The 16,378-nt window shown below is 39.9% G+C and overlaps 1 protein-coding gene across 3 annotated transcripts in view; it reads left to right on the forward strand.

The window, feature by feature from the left end:
• Positions 1-16,378, forward strand: part of LOC127813203 (putative F-box protein At3g17490) — a 34,597-nt gene that overhangs the window by 662 nt on the left and 17,557 nt on the right. Inside the window, exon 1 of one of the 3 annotated variants that reach the window (XM_052354067.1) lies at positions 946-1,001. The exons of 1 other annotated variant lie outside the window; for it this stretch is intronic. The gene's annotated coding sequence lies outside the window, so the exon portion shown is untranslated. Of the gene's footprint in view, positions 1-945; positions 1,002-16,378 lie in introns of those variants that run through there. One more of the 3 variants, XM_052354077.1, reaches the window with a different exon arrangement.

Genomic DNA, 16,378 nt, shown 5'->3' on the forward strand with positions numbered 1-16,378 from the left:
GCCCGGCCCGGCCCGGTCCGGCCCGAGTCGGCCCACGGGCTTTTTAAACGGGCCGGGCCGGCCCTTTTACTAAAAGGGCCGGGCCGGGCCCGAGCCCTTTTATCATTGATAGGGCCCGGCCCGGCCCACGGCCCCCCTACAAAGGGGCTGGGCCGGGCCGGGCCCTTAGCCCACGGGCCTAACGGGCCGGGCCCGGTGGGCCCGGCCCTTTTTTTTCTTTTTTTTTAAATAATTTTTTTAAAAATAATACACATAATATATACATATATAAAAATTAATTTGTTTCTTTTTAAAATATTTTCTATCTTAATTCTTAAGTTTTAAATATTATTTCATTAATTTATATTCCTTATAATTTTTTTTGTGAATTGATATGAAAAATAATGTACATATCAAAAGGAGAATGTTTATTTATAATTTAAATATATAAAAAATTTAACTTAAAAATTTTAAATAAATTAATTGATGGTTATTATTTATATATATTGCGAAATTAAATTTTTTAATATCCAATATCAATAATTACTAAATAATAACAAAATTAAAAAAAAAATGAGTAAGTGCCTTACTGGCCCATAAGGGCCTCATGGGCCCGGCCCATAAGGGCCCAACGGGCCACGGGCCGGGCCCTTAAACGGGCCGGGCCGTGGGCCCAATTTCTTTGGCCCAGCCCGGCCCGTATGAACAGTAACGGGCCGGGCCAAAGCCCGGCCCGTCACGGGCTGGGCCGGGCGGCCCGCGGGCCGCCCGGCCCTTTTGACACCTCTAGCTAATAGGTTATTGTTTAAGTTAAGGGGCAAAATGATTAAATGATGAAAGGTGAGGGGATTGGGTATGCATTTAGCCATTCATTAATCATCGATCAACGATGCATCCAACGGTTCGTAACAAGGTTATAATGTGGATTATTATTAAGCTAAAACAAAGCAGCATCCGTGTGTCCCCTCCCAGTCCAGTTGGGGAGCACAAGCACAGGTGAGCTGATGACTGCAGTTGGGTAGGTAAGTATTTTATTTTTCCAATAAATGTGTAGCCAAACCATCACTGAGTCATGATTATTAATTTTTGTTTATGAATCGTGACAGCAGTATTTAAGGGCTTTGAGATGGGCTGGTTATGGTAGGTTGGTCCAGGTGATAAATTTAAAAAACCTTATGGTGTTTGCTTGAAATGTTTTAACAAATATGAAAGATTGGGCTCATTGGCAACCACACGCATCTGTAGCATAGATTAGAGTATTATTATTATTTTTGTATGGATCAAGTGTCTGGGTTTCGCTTGTTTAATCTTAGATTAGAGGAGATCGACTTTCCCCTAGTTTGGTATTCGGGTAAATCAGAAGCGATCACAACCTTACATACTTTTAACTAGACACGTGGTTAGTCTCACCAAATAATTTTTTTTTGCCTCCACTAAAAGTTGATCTCTCGTCACTCTAAAAAAAAACTTGAGAGTTTTACCACTTGCGTATTTTTAATATACTAAAATATTCTTAGAATGATTGTTCTTGCGCGGTCCCGATACTTGTGATCTCGATTACATTAGAGGAGGTAAATTACAGGTTGGATTTTTGACCCCTTGTACAAGGTGAATATTCTGAAACAATAATAGAAATAACAGTCCCTGTGCTGTAACAGAATAATAGAAATAACTCCTAACAAACTAAGATAACTAATTACATTATTGACCTTCTAATTACCCTTGGGTCGTGACAAAACCTGAAAAGGGTCTTCCAATTTCAAGATCAATAAGTTCTTTTCTTCTTATTTTAAAATGTTTCTTTTGATTGACAACCACCATTATATGCCCGGAAACCAATTCCAATGACTTGGAGGCCACTAAATGAAATATAAAGCAACCCTTGTCCATGGATGATCAAAAATCTTAGTAAAGTTGCTATTTAGGCATGCAAAGGCACCTTTGATAAAATGCTTTACCATTTGGTATAATTCCTTACATAATAATATCTAGACAAGCTTATAGAGAGAAATACGAAGTGAGGGATAGAGTATGTTCTTGTTTGATTATGGTCTATATTTCTTTGTTTCACAGTTCTCAGAACAAAAACTCCCAAAATGTTGAAACACTTTTTTTATGGTGTCATGTAATTTTCAATTTTGTGTCTTTGAGTTTACCAGTTCTGAAATCGGAACAAGGTTTTCAAAAACATAACCAAATGATCCTACTGTTACGAAACCCAATTCCACCACCCACATACAATAACCACGTAGTTGGACGCTTAAACAAACAAATAGATGATCGCTGACACTTAAATGCAAATAAAAAGAGAAACAAAAGAGAGAGAGAGAGGGGGTTCGAAATCCCAAAAAAAAGAACCCTAGTTTTGATCGTGATCAAATTACTGCATATGCACAAATGAACGGAAAAAAACACACACATACGAACGTGAAGACACGCAACGTACAAATATGGGCATAAGTTAAATAATCAAACCAAAATAAAGAAACGAAACGGTCAGATGAAAGAGTGTATGGGTGACAGTGGTGTCGTCGGCGGTCCGATTGACTAGAAAAGTCATTCTGGAAAGCTCTCCATGGAGAAGCATCAGAAGTGCAAACCGGGAGACGCCAGAGCAAATTGATGGCATTTTTCGGTCCGCTGGAAAACAGCCCCGAAGGTTTTAACGGCGAGTTTGGAATTGGGGATAAGATTGAAATGGACGTTGGAATTAATTTTATTTTATTTATTTCTTTCGTTCTACCTATCTCCGCCATCGCTGTTGATTTTTTTTCAAATTCTGAATTTTTAAAAAATGAAACTATTGTACAAGGGGTATCTCCACTGTCGAACTCACAAGGTAAATTCCAAAAATGAATTCACAAGGTCAATATTTTGAATTTCTTTCGTTCTACCTATCTCTGCCATCGGTATTGTATAGAGACTAGAGTATTATTGCCCCCACAGGCATAGCCCAGCGGTTGAGATCGTACACGAGTTGGTCCCAAGAGCCTGAGACTTTAGCTGCTATATAGCCGGTAACAGGTCCCGTGTTTGATTCTCACTACTGGGTTCCGTGATTTACCTCTTCTGCAGAAATCTTGGGATTGAGCTGCGGGAGGCCCTTAAGGTGAGGGACTTCACCCTTTGGTCCCAAGAGACTAGAATATTATTATTATTTTTTTTTTTTGGATTACGCCCCATTATTGGCGTCCTTAGCCACCCTACCCCTAGAGCTACACTGAGGAGGTAAATCGTGGGATGCGCCCGAGTGACCAGGGTGGTAGGCCTTGGCACCACTAATACCACTCCCAAGGTCCTCCCCTAGAAAGAAGCATTTTGCTTCCCCCAGGAATCGAATCCACACTGAGAGCCTCCAGATAAGCTTTCAGCATGCCCCTTTGCCACTCGGCTATGCCCCGGGGGGCGAGACTAGAGTATTCTTTTTTTTTTTTTTTGGATTACGTCCCATTACTGGCGTCCTCAGCCACTCTACCCCTAGAGTTACATTGAGGAGATAAATCGCGAGATGTGCCCGAGTGACCAGGGTGGTAGGTCTTAGCACTACTAATACCACTCCCAAAGTCCTCCCCCAGAAAGAAGCATTCTGCTTCCCCCAGGAATCGAACCTACGCTGGGAGCCTCTAGACAAGCTTTTAGTCTGCCCCTTTGCCACTCAGCTATGCCCTAGGAGGTAAGAGTATTCTTAATACTATGAGTGCTGTACAATAGCTTCATTTTTAAAAAAATCAGAATTTGAAAAAAATCAACAGCGATGGCGGAGATAGGTAGAACGAAAGAAATAAATAAAATAAAATTAATTCCAACATCCATTTTAGTCTTATCCCTAATTCCAAACTCGCTATTAAAACCTTCGGAGCTGTTTTTTGGCGAACCGAAAAATGCCGTCAATTTGCTCCGGCATCTCCCGGTTTGCACTTCTGACGCTTTTCCATGGAGAGCCTTCCAGCATGACTTTTTTGGTCAATCGGACTGCCGGCAACACCACTGTCACCTGTGCACTCGTTCATCTGACCGTTTCGTTTCTTTATTTTGGTTTGATTATTTAACTTATGCCCATATTTGTACGCTACGTGTCTACATGTTCGTATGTGTGTGTGTTTTTTCCGTTCATTTGCACATATGCAGTAATTTAATCACGATCAGAACTAGGGTTCTTCTTTTCTGGATTTTGAACACCCCCCCCCCCTCTCTCTCTTTTGTTTCTCTTTTTATTTGTGTTTGAGTGTCAGCGATAATCTATTTGTTTGTTTAAGCGTCCAACTACGTGGTTATTGTACGTGGGTGGTGGAATTGGGTTTCGAAATAGTAGGATCATTTGGTTATGCTTTTGAAAACCTTGTTCCGTTTTCAGAACTGGTAAACTCAAAGACACAAAATTGAAAAAAACTCACTTCGTATTTCTCTCTATAAGCTTGTCTAGATATTATTATGTTAGGAATTATACCAAATGGTAACGCATTTTATCAAGGGTGCCTTTGCATGCCTGAATAGCAACATTACTAAGATTTTTGATCATCCATGGACAGGGGTTGCTTTATATTTCATTTAGTGGCCTCCAAGTCATTGGAGTTGGTTTTCGGGCATATAATGGTGGTTGCCAATCAGAAGAAACATTTTAAAATAAGAAAAAAAGAACTTATTGATCTTGAAATTGGAAGATCCTTTTCAGGTTTTGTCACGACCCAAGGGTAATTAGAAGGCCAATAATGTAATTAGTTATCTTAGTTTGTTAGGAGTTATTTCTATTATTTCGTTACAACACATGGGGCTGTTATTCTAGATGTTTCTTTCAGTTGTATAGCCTATAAATACGCTATAGTATGTAGAGAAGGGTATGCTAGAATTGATTAAATGAAAATCTGATTCTCTCTCTACAATTCTCTTAATTCTCCCTCTTGTTTCTCTCTACTGCTTTCCCTCATTTCTCTCTACATCCTCCCCCCCATTTCTGACCATTTTCCCTCTCCAATGTTTTGTTCTTGAGTCTATTCTATCAGATCCTTCCGATTATAAATCCAATCCTAGGCTAAACCCTAGGTACATGACAAATGGTATCAGAGCATCATTCCTCGGCTGTGATTTCAATCGATTCTAGACGAAATTGAGGCAGATATAGTGATATGGGCGAATTGTCGAGGAACTTGAACAGAATCGATCGACCAGCAATTCCAATCCAATTCCTAAGGATCCAAGGATAGATCGTCACCAAGCATGGCGTTCCTCAGAACTGATTGAGGCTACTTTGGATGACAATTCTCGGAGCCGGTCGAGTTATAGGAAACGATTGGGTAAGCTGAGCTACATGTGATCACGACTTGTGATTTGGAAGAGTTGTTCAATTTTCTTGGAGGCGTTGATAGCAGCTTAGGCAGATTCGGAACCAATTGTTTGGAGGCTGAACTGAGCCTATGATCCACGGCCATTGAATCTCGGAATTGATTCCGATGCACGAGGAAGGGAGTGCTGGCTCAAATATGAAGGAGAAGTAAGGGATTGGCTTGCGGCTAAGACTCCAATAATCTTGTTCGGAATCAAAGATGAGCAAGCCAGGAGGATTTGCAACTAGAGCGAACGATTGGTACGGGAGATCCGCTTAAGTTGGCGACGCGAACAACACCAGAGGTGACGCAAACTGAGGAGCATTCACAACTGGTATGGGAGTTCGTCGAAGGTGGTGACGCAGACAGCCAGGAGGGTCGCGACATGAGTGATCGACTAGTGCAGGAGATCCATTGAAGTTGGCGATGTAGACAGACAGGGAAGCTTCCGACTGGTGCGTTGCTGGTGTTGCCGCTCGATAGGTCGGCGATTAGGTCTGACAACTCTGGTGACCTAGAAGGTGGTTGATATCTCCAACAATGATTTACAAAGGTGGTCCAACAATATATTCGGAATGGGCGAGGCAAGATGTTGACGAACGACAACGAATTTTAATAAGTCTTGCTCGGATTTGATGTGCGAATGAGGGTCAGACGAATTCCGGCTTGAATCCGGCAAATTGTGTCGACTGCATCAGAGTCGATCAACATGTGCAATTGAGGATGAAGTAGAAATTCGATTTCGACGCACGAAGATTGAGCTTGGGCTGATAGCTGAGGCCGAACGTGGAAGGCAAAGCAGATTCGAGCCCAACTGATTCCAGTGGTGAAGCCGACAGTCAGTGTTCGAATTTTTGCAGGCGTAACAGGAGGTGACTCGATTGTGAAATTTGGTAATCTTGTGAATTGGAAGTGCGAAGCAAATTCTAGTGAACTCCGACAATTCCGACAGATCCGAGTTGAAGGTTGGGGCAATCAATTTCAGTGATTAGAAGTCTAACGACTAGTAGCAGTGAATCAGTGAAAAGCGGTATGTATAGAACCCCTATCCCTTGGTCTTCCAAGTGTTATGTTCGTGAGATGTCGACCATGGGGAGTAGGGCACACATGAAACAAATGGGGTCTCAATTGCAGTCGAAAGATGCTGCATTTTCAGTGGGATAGCCTGCTCATGAAGCCTTGAGAAGCAGTGCGCACATGAGATAGTCGGGGCCTCAATGGCAGCAGAAGAAGGCTGCTTTTTTAGCTGGAAACAACAGGAATCATGAGTAGTTTAGTCAGAAAAATTAGGCATGGGAAAGTTGGATAATGAGTCCAGCCAAGTTGACAAGGAAACAAGAAGTGTGATACATGATACGAGCAAGGATTTTGGCCATATGTTACATGAGCAACTGCAAGAGTTTGCAATGATACTAACTAAGAAGTATCATTATAACTTTCTGGATGAATTCTTTGATGATTATCGTGTGAGTTTTAAGAAAGAGGAATTCCTAAAAATGGAGCAGCCGGAGGAGAAGTGCAACATCAGAAATGATATTAAAGGTGAATGGCATTATCCAAGGGGAATCTATAATGAACAGATTGATAGGGCAGTAAAGGCAAAAGGAGAATTAAAGGAACACACCAATTCCTTTGGAAAAGATGTTCTTGATGGTGATGTTTTTGGGATTCTGCAACAAGATCAGTCCAACTTTAAGGAAGAAGGAGAAGAGGAAGAAGAGGAGGTGGAAGAAGAGAGTGAGGAATAGGAATTGGAGAATGGCACTCAATCAGTTGGTGGTCTCTCAAGCACTCTTACTAGTGCTAAGACTGTTGGGAAGAGACGAAGCTCAACCCTTCTCAACCCTTTGAAAATAAACAGACCGGTTTCATACACAAATCATTCGACAGAAAACAACCCAAAAACATACACATGAAGTAAAGTAGATCAAAGCAAAGAACACAAGCGATTTTACTGTGGTTCACCCGTTAATGAGGGCTACGTCCACGTTGAGCTCCAAAGAGGAGAGCTCACTGCACTAATCAGAAATGGTTACAGCCTCCACAAGTACATCACAGTCTCGATACTCTGTACAAGAACCAAAATACCCTCTAACAGCAAAACCCCATAATCATAGACAAAGATTAGAGGTAAAGAACCCTAGACGCAAGAGAGAAAACGAACAATCTCTATACGAAGCTAATTACAACAAAATATCGAGAGTGAAACAAAACTCAATCTGATAAGGCATAGGAGGTTGCGTCGTCTGAATCTCGAGGAGCCAGCAGAAATAAATAGGCGATTCAACGGCTGGGATGAGATCGATCGAAGACAAAAGGACAACAGGGCGCCAACAGCATGAAATGGCAATGAGGGTTGCCGTTTTAGCCCTCCAGCCCATGGATTCCCAAAGGCCCATGGGCGGTTGCCAAAAGGCCATCCACCCCTTGGCCCAATCAGGAATTGGATTGGAGCTTCACAAATAATGCCAACAATCTCCACCTTGAAGCTCCAACATCTTGAGGCATCATAACCAAAATTAGTGCAGCATGCTACAATCCCCTCCATCATTGCTCTTGTTGGTTGCTCCTTCAACCAACTTTGACATGCAGCAAGTCCAAACAATGTTTGAACTTTGCTGCAGTCACTATCTTAGTTCCCATATCGGCTGGGTTATCTTTTGTTGGAACCTTCTTGATTATCACAGCGCCATTTGCCACTTGATCCCTTACATAGTGATATTTGACATCTACATGTCTGGTTCTTTCATGGTATACTGGATTTTTACACAAATGAATGACACTCTAACTATCAGAAAATACTACAACTTTACCTTGTAATATATGGATTTCTTTCAGTAAACCTTGAAGCCAAATGGCTTCTTTAAAAGTATCAGTGACTGCCACATATTCTACCTCAGTGGAAGACAGTGCAACCAAAGGTTGCAGCTGTGACTTCTAGCTGATGCAATTACCTCCTAAGGTAAAGAAGAAATCAGTTGTAGATTTTCGAGATTCCTTGTCACCAGCAAAGTCAAAATCTACATATCCAACAAGATCAAAAACATCATATTTCTTCTTATAAATTAACCCAATATCAGTGGAACCATTTATGTATCTTAACAAGTATTTTAAAGCTTCCCAATGAATTTTACCAGGATTAGACATAAATCTACTGAATAAAGAAATTGAAAATGCTAGATCAGGTTTGATACTAATCATTGAGTACATAATAGTTCTAATGACATTAGCATATGGGATTTTTTCCATTTTAAACATTTCAGAATCAGATATATGGCATTGTTTTTTGGATAAAATAAAATGACCAGCCAATGGAACATTTACAGGTTTACACACGGACATGCCAAACTTTTGTACAGCTTTTAACAAATAATCATGTTGATGAATTTTTAGACAAGAGTTAATCCTATCTCTTTCAATAATCATTCCCAAAATTTTTCTAGCAGGTCCTAAGTCTTTCATATCAAAATTGGTATTTAACAATGACTTTAACTCACATATTTTAGACTTAGACTTGCTAATTAATAAAATGTCATCAACATACAGCAACAAGTAAATAGGATTATCAGATAACATGAAATAGAAGCAATTGTCTTATTTACTTCTAACAAAGCCAATCCCAATTATAAAATTGTCAAATTTCTTGTACCATTGTCTTGGTGATTTCTTTAGACCATACAAAGATTTTTTTAATAAACAAACATAATCAGGATGATGTTTATTAACATAACCAACAGGTTGATCCATATAAATAAGTTCATCTAAATCACCATGTAAGAAGGCAGCCTTAATATCAAGTTGTTCTAGTTCTAAGTCATACTGAACAACTATGACAAGCATCATACGAATGGTTTTAAATTTAACAACAGGAGAAAATATCTCAGTATAATCAATGCCCTCCCTCTCAGTAAACCCTTTAGCTACTAATCTAACTTTAAATCTTAAGGGATCAGTGGACAACATACCTTCTTTGATTTTGAACAGCCACTTACATTTCACTAGTTTTTGTTTCTGAGGTCTTGGGACCAATTCCCAAGTGTTGTTGGTCATCAAAGAGTTCATCTCTTTGTCCATTGCTTGCTGCCATTTTGAACAGTTATGGGAGCTGACAGTCTCCTCATAGGAGGTAGGCTCATTTCTCCTCAACTCCATACCTGCCACTAAGGCACAGTAAGCTAAATTTGAGTAAGCATATCTTGCAGGAGGTCTTATAGTCCTCCTGCTTCTGTCCCTTGCCAGTTGATAGTCCCTTAGGTTTTGTTGAGGAGAGTCATATTGCTCTTCCTCAACTTCAGGGGCTATAGATGGCTCCTCATGATCACTTTCATGATCAGAGGGTAGTTCAACTTTAGGGTTAGAAACATGAGAGGAGGAAGTAGCTAGCAGATCAGGAATCACTGTCGGTTGCTCCACCTCAATTTGGGTATCACTAGTTATAAGAAAATCATTTGGAGTGCTAGGTGTGGGATAATCTTCCAAATTTTCTAATTTACAGGGAAAATTGGATTTATTGAATATAACATCTCTACTTATAGTTATTTTTACTCCACCTGAACTCCTATCCCACAACCTATATTTTTTGGTGCCATCTTGATACCCCACAAAAACACATTTGATGGATCTAGGATCCAACTTTCCCACTGATTGGTGGGCATAGGCCTCACAACCAAAAACTTTGAGGTAATTTAAATTTAGTTTCCTACTTGTCCATTTCTCTTTAGGGCACTTTAAGTTTAACACAGTGGAAGAGCTACGGTTAATCAAGTGAGCAGCAATGGAGAGGGCTTCTCCCCAAAAGGTTTTAGGTTGGCCAGCTGTAAACAGAAGACACCTAATCTTTTCTAACAAAGTCCTGTTCATCCTCTCAGCCACCCCATTCTGTTGGGGTGTGTTTCTCACGGTTTTATGCCTAACAATGCCGTGAGAGTCACAAAACTCATCAAAATCTCTATTACAAAATTCTAATCCATTGTCAGTTCTTAGTGTTTTAACCTTCTTGTCAGGTTTTCTACTAAAGCTTTCCATGTTTTAAATTTGTCTAAAGTCTGGTCCTTAATTCTAAGGAGAAACACCCAAACCTTCCTTGTAAAGTCATCCACAATGGATAGAAAATACCTGTTACCCCCGAGAGTAGGCTTTTGAGAGGGACCCCACAAATTAGCATGCACATACTCTAAGCATACCTTCGCCAGGTGAGTTCCTTTGTGGAAACTCATCCTGTGTTGCTTGCTTAGAATGCATGACTCACAAAAGTTCAAGGGTCTGTAGGCACTGGACTAAGGTAGCCTTAGTTTGACAGAGCCTTCAGTCCTTTCTGGCTCATGTGACCAAGTCTCAAGTGCTAGAGATCTGTCTTATCAGCTTTAGCCATGCATGCAGTAGGAATATTAACAGGGGATAATGAATAACCATTTAAGACATATAGACCATGCTTTTTAGTACCAGTGAGAATCAGGTGTTTGTCCTTAAAGACATGCATAAACCCACTTTCAGCTTTATATGAATAACCTAATTCATCTAAGGTACTAAGAGATATTAGATTTCTTTTTAATCCAGGCACGTATCTAACATTGTGAGTATTTTAATTATGTTATCATGCACTTTAAAAGATATGTCACCTATGCCTTGAACACAACAAGATTGATTGTTACCCATATAGACTGTTCCTGTTTCTTTGTTACTAAAATTTAGAAACCACTCAATGTTTGGGCACATGTGAAATGAAAATCCAGAGTCCATTATCCATTCATTATCAACAGTTGAGCTAGAAACAGTAAGAACTTTAGCTAGGTTATTAGAGCTGCTTGCAGCTATGGATGCATCACCCCCTTGTTTTTGTTTCTTTAACAAGTCATAACAGTATTTCTTTATGTGACCCTCTTTCCCACATTGATAGCATTTCCACTTAGGTTTTTGTTTACCCTTTTTATTTTTACCCTTAAATCCAAAACCCACAGTTTGGTTACTATTCCCTGAGTTGTTTTTCTTATCAGATTTACCTTTAACAAACAGGTTGTTAGCAGATTTCTTAGAGGTACTCAATTCTAACTCTCTTGCCTTAATTCTAGAAATAACAAGATCTAGACTAGGCACATTATCAGTATATTGCAAAGCATGTTTAACAACATTATATTCATCAGGTAATGAGTTTAAAAGGATCATAGCCTCATTGGTATCACCTAGGGCTTGATCTGTTTCTGTTAACAATAAAACAAGTCTGGTAAACTTATCTATGTTTTCATCCATACATTTAGAAACATTCATTTTAAAGTTAAATAGCATACCCTTTAAATAAACTAAGTTAGGAGCAGACAAAACAGAGTATAATGATTCAAGCTTGTTCTATAGTTCAATAGGGGTATTCATGCCACCTACCTTGCGTATAACACTATCACCAAGATGCAGAAAAATAAGATTGGATGCTTCTTCCCTTACCTCATCAGCTCTTGCGAGCTGTTCTGCTGTCCATTTTCGTTCATCGGTTTCAAGTGCAATAACATTTTGTGATGAGAGAGCAAGACTCTCATCTTCTTTTTCCAACTACCAAAATTGCTTTTACCATTGAATGTATCGATTTCAAATCGGGTTGATGTCATCTTCGCCTTGCACGAAGGTACCCTAGGAAACCCTAGACACTGACCAAGACTCACTCAGCAAAAAACAATAGATTGACGAGAGACTTTCAGTAAAAATTGACACCACAACAGTAACCCTAATTGAAGTAAAACGGAAACTCAGCCGTGGATAGTGCAAGTATAAGGGCTTTGATACCACTGTTGGGAAGAGACGAAGCTCAACCCTTTGAAAATAAACAGACCGATTTCATACACAAATCATTCGACAGAAAACAACCCAAAAACATACACAGAAAGTAAAGCAGATCAAAGCAAATAACACAAGCAATTTTATTGTGGTTTACCCGTTAATGAGGGATACGTCCACGTTGAGCTCCAAAGAGGAGAGCTCACTGCACTAATCGGAATGGTTACAGCCTCCACAAGTACATCACAATCTCGATACTCTATACAAGAACAAAAATACCCTCTAACAGCAAAACCCCATAATCACAGACAAAGATTAGAGGTAAAGAACCCTAGACGCAAGAGAGAAAACGAACAATCACTATACAAAGCTAATTACAACAAAATATTGAGAGTGAAACAAAACTCAATCTGATAAGGCATAAGAGGCTACGTCGTCCGAATCTCGAGGAGCCAGCAAAGATAAATAGGCGATTCAACGGCTGGGATGGGATCGGTCGAAGACAAAAGGACAACAGAGCGCCAACAGCATGAAACGACAATGAGGGTTGCTGTTTTCGCCCTCCAGCCCATGGATTCCCGAAGGCCCATGGGCAGTTGCCAAAAGGCCATCCACCCCTTGGCCCAATCAGGAACTGGATTGGAGCTTCACAAATAATGCCAACAGAGACACTTGATGCTATTGATCTCTAGAAGCAGCAGAAAAAGGAGCCAGAAAAGCCTCTTCACCAAGTATTTGAGGAGAAGGAACAAGTGATGGCACCGAGCACACAAGATAAGACAACGATAACATTGCAGCCAGAAGAGTTGGAGGTAACGCACAGATTTTTGCCTGCAGAGAGGTTTGGAATTCTTCTCATGATTGAAAAGAATAGAGTGGTAGGATTAACAGCTCATATGGAACCATTTTTAATGGCAATAAGGAAGAGGGGGATGGTTGAAGACGGTGTTGCAACAAGTGATAATGTTGTTATTGTTGAAAGAAAAGAAAAGAGGAAAAAGCCTAGAAGGATAAAGAAGGAAAGAAGCATTAAACTGATAGAGAAACTGGGATTGGATGAATAGAAACGGCTCAACGTAATAAATTTCTTGGGGACAAGAAACCTTTCAAGGAGAGGGGATTGTCACGTCCCAAGGGTAATTAGAAGGCCAATAATGTAATTAGTTACCTTAGTTTGTTAGGAGTTATTTCTATTATTCTGTTACAGCACATGGGGCTCTTATTCTAGATGTTTCTTTTAGTTGTATAGCCTATAAATAGGCTATAGTAGGTATAGAAGGGTATGCTGGAATTGATTAAATGAAAATCTGATTCTCTTTCTACAATTCTCTCCATTCTCCCTCTTGTTTCTCTCTACTGCTCTCCCTCATTTCTCTCTACGTCCTCCCCCCATTTCTGTTCATTTTCCCTCTCCAATGTTCTATTCTTGAGTCTATTCCATCATATCCTTCCGATTGTGTAACATCCCGTTCGAGCGATAGGAAGGACCGGAACAACTTACCCTGATGGGCCTACACGAACTTCCCAGGGGGGTCACCCATCCCTGGATTACCCCAGGTCAAGCACGCTTAAATTGGGAGTTCTTTGCCAACATTCAGCCCAAAAGGTATCCAGCTGGTGTTGTTTCCTTCCTTACACTATCCTCGATATATACTAACTTCTCTGGGCTCTTGGGGTATTACATTCTCCCCCCCTTGAGCACATGACGTCCTCGTCATGCGACCTTACAACCGGTCCCAGATCTCCCCCCGATGCATGGCCGATGTGGGATTCGCCTAAGGTGTCTACACGCACCCCCCCTCGGGGACTCAGCGTCCTCGCTGAGGTTTGCCCCATCATCGCGCTCAGAGGCTTGGGGGTCGGCTTTGATACCATTTGTAACATCCCGTTCGAGTGATAGGAAGGATCGGAACAACTTACCCTGATGGGCCTACACGAACTTCCTAGGGGGTCACCCATCCCTGGATTACCCCAGGTCAAGCACGCTTAATTTGGGAGTTCTTTGCCAACATTCAGTCCAAAAGGTATCCAGCTGGTGTTGTTTCCTTCCTTACACTATCCTCGATATATACTAACTTCTTTGGGCTCTTGGGGTATTACAGATTGTCAATCCAATCCTAGGCTAAACCCTAGGTACATGACAGGTTTCTCAAATAATATATGTTGCATCTTCCTCCTAGCAACATCCTATTTAATCTAATGGTCCCTTTTTATTTGCATAACCAACCTAGATGCTTTTTGAGCCATATAGAAAATGCTCATGCTGAACACTCAATTGTTTGAATTTAATCTTGCAAATTTGCATTGTTCATGGAGTAATGTTAGAACATGTTATCTAGAGTTGAAGTTTTGAGGTAGACCAGGCAAGAGATAAGCAATTTTATTCAGAGACAGAAACTTAACTGTCGAATGAGAGAAGTACAACATGTTCACTTATTGCAGTATCATGTTCAAAGACAATAGAGGGAGCGGGGCCCCACCATGTATAGCAGTGTCCCTCTTGGTGGTTGATGAATGCATTGATTTCCATATCAAGAGCATCAGCCCATCTTGTATTGCAAACTTGATGAGTAGAATGCCCATGAATATGTCTAGTAGAGCTTTCTTATTCAGTTGATAGATAAGATGGGTTTGGTGTGAAATGGTGCTGGAATCATTGTGTATTTTTGCCATTGAGCCTTCTATTTTTGGTCAATGGTGTTTTATGACTTTCTTTTCTTTTATTTTTGAAATCTCAAGAAGCATTCAACATTACATTGCAAAAGATTGTTAAAGGAAGCTGGTCACAAAGTTTTGACATAGGGAACAGGGAAGGTTTATTATTTCATTGTTGCACTTGCTTTATGATGACATGATTCTGTGTGTAAGTGTGTGACATTGGCGCAGAAATTGAGGATTTTAAAGTATTTTTGTTGCACTTTTGAGGTGGATAAGTGTGAGATCATCCGTATAGAGGAGGTGATTAATCTTAAGATATCAACCAATTACTTGTTACCTATGGGGTTGCTTCTTAAATGATGCTGCTGCTGCATGTGATGGGCTGGCTTGTCAGAGGGGCAAAAAGCACTCTTTTGAGACTTTCCACGTATGTCATGTCTGGGGATGTAACTAGGTCTCCAATTAACCCATCTAAGTACCAGTTTTAATATATTTTCAAGTATTTTGCCTCATTTTTATAATTGTTTTACTTATAAATGGGGTTTATTGGACCCATTTATCTTATCACCATCTACATGTTTGTGCCTAGCTGCCGAAAAAGCTTGAAGGGAATTCTGATAGGGAGATTCGGGATTGAATTAAATATCACTTGGTAGTTAGGACAGCTTTCTGACAGGAGTTGGGGTTGAAGTAGAATTAGGAGGCTTAGGCATTTTAGGTAGTTAGTCATTTCAAATAATTGGTTATGAGGCTTTTTGGCCAAAATATCCTTCTTTGGATTTTCTTGATTACTACATTCATATAAAGTCTTGTAGCAAGCTCTCTTAGTTTTGATCTACAGTCTAATCTCTTATGCCACACACTTTTTCCTTAAAAATAGTTTTTTTTTTTCACTTTAAATCCCATCATCTGATTATTAGGCTCTATTTTATTATTTTTTCTCCATTTTTTTTATATGGACAATGACCATAAGTCTATGTTAAGTGGTTAAGCATATAACTCTACATTTCTTACAACATAAGCAGTCATCTTGTCTCATAAGAAAGTAGTCTTTTTGGGCAATTGATAATCCACTCTCATATATGTGTTTGTCCTATTTCTTAAGCTTAGTGTCAGCTAGGATGACCTCATACACCATGGCAAAATCCAAAATAACTTTACCCTTGTAATTTTTTGCTTCAAAATCCATGAACTCCATGTACAAAGGTATATTCATTCCCTTCTCCACCCACATGACTATTCAAGTCACCTCCTATAATGATTTTCTCTCAAAATATTTCTTGTACCAAACCCCCTAATCTTCCTAAATTTGTCTGTCTTTATCTTCTCTTTTATCCCAATTTCTGGTTCTAACAATATTCACGGTCTCTTCTCATAAAACAGTTTTAGCTTTTACAATCCTATTTTCTGTTCTCTTCACATTCACTACCCAATCCTTTAAAGTCTTATCCATAAGAATCTCCACTCCATTCCTTGCCTGATATCCGTCTCTAAGTAGTTTATCTCCAAATTCTGTCAACATTTTAGCTTTCTCTCTCCAACCAATCTCATCTCCTGGAGGCAGATAATATTAATTTTTCTCATAATAATTAGGTCCACTACCTCCAAAAATGTTCCTGTCAATTTCCTTATTCTCTATGATCCAATTCTTAATCTAT

The sequence above is a fragment of the Diospyros lotus genome, chromosome 1, assembly GCF_014633365.1.
Source record: "Diospyros lotus cultivar Yz01 chromosome 1, ASM1463336v1, whole genome shotgun sequence".
Taxonomy (NCBI): Eukaryota; Viridiplantae; Streptophyta; class Magnoliopsida; order Ericales; family Ebenaceae; genus Diospyros; species Diospyros lotus.